This window comes from Physeter macrocephalus, chromosome 8 (assembly GCF_002837175.3).
Source record: "Physeter macrocephalus isolate SW-GA chromosome 8, ASM283717v5, whole genome shotgun sequence".
Taxonomy (NCBI): Eukaryota; Metazoa; Chordata; class Mammalia; order Artiodactyla; family Physeteridae; genus Physeter; species Physeter macrocephalus.
In genome coordinates this window covers 124,637,977-124,638,939 of record NC_041221.1, presented here as the reverse complement: position 1 = coordinate 124,638,939, position 963 = coordinate 124,637,977, and positions in this window count along the sequence as shown.

Sequence of the window (963 nt, the reverse complement as noted above, 5' to 3'; positions counted from 1 at the left end):
ACAGCGGCCATGGATCACGGGCCCAGCCACTCCGTGGCGTGTGGGATCCGCCCGGACCGGGGCACGAACCCGTGTGCCCTGCATCGGCAGGCGGACTCTCAACCACTGCGCCACCAGGGAAGCCCCAGTTTGTTTGTTTTTAATCTTCTTTTTAAGCTCTAGATTTTTGTGTCTGTGGTGTAGATTCTGGGAGCTCACACCTTCGGAAAGAGCCTGAGCTCTTGATCATAAGGACCAGAAACTCTTAGAATCTCTGGTGGCCTTGGCATCATGCAGCCACACCTAACCTGGTTACTCCTTGTTGGAAAAGTAAATCATTAAGCATAAGAGCAAAAATTCAAAAATGTAGTAGGAGAGGGCACAGCCTGTACCCTCTTCTGCCTGCTGAATAGAGTTTATACTTGGTCTACTCCATGACTTCTTTTTCTTGACTTTCTTGGTAGATGTGGTTTTTCGGGGCTTCTGAGATGAAAGGGGGGAGATTAAAGAAGAGCAAGAGGGCTGTGGACTAGGGCTAAAGGAAAAAGTTTTCCAAAGAACTTTTGAGGAGAAAACTTCAGAAAATCTGTCATATGAAATAGATGCTTATGGAAAAGGAAAGAAGGACTTTTAAAAAATGCATCTCTGAAATTTTTCCTCACATACTGTTTAATTAGTGAAATTTAACCCTCAGTATACCATCAGAGTTTAGCGGACCCAAATGTAGTTTTGAGTTTCTTTTTTTGAGCCATTCTCTTAATAAAAATCTATATTTCATGGCTTTTATTCTTTCTTAGAGGTCTTACAAAGTATGTATATATATATATATATATATATATATACACATACACATATACATATTTTTTCTTTTAAATAGAATAAAACTCATTCTATCTTATAATTATCATACAGATCCATTGGAGTCTTTTATATAATCCAAAATATATTCTGGGCTCTCAGTGATCTTGTTTTCCCTATATTTGA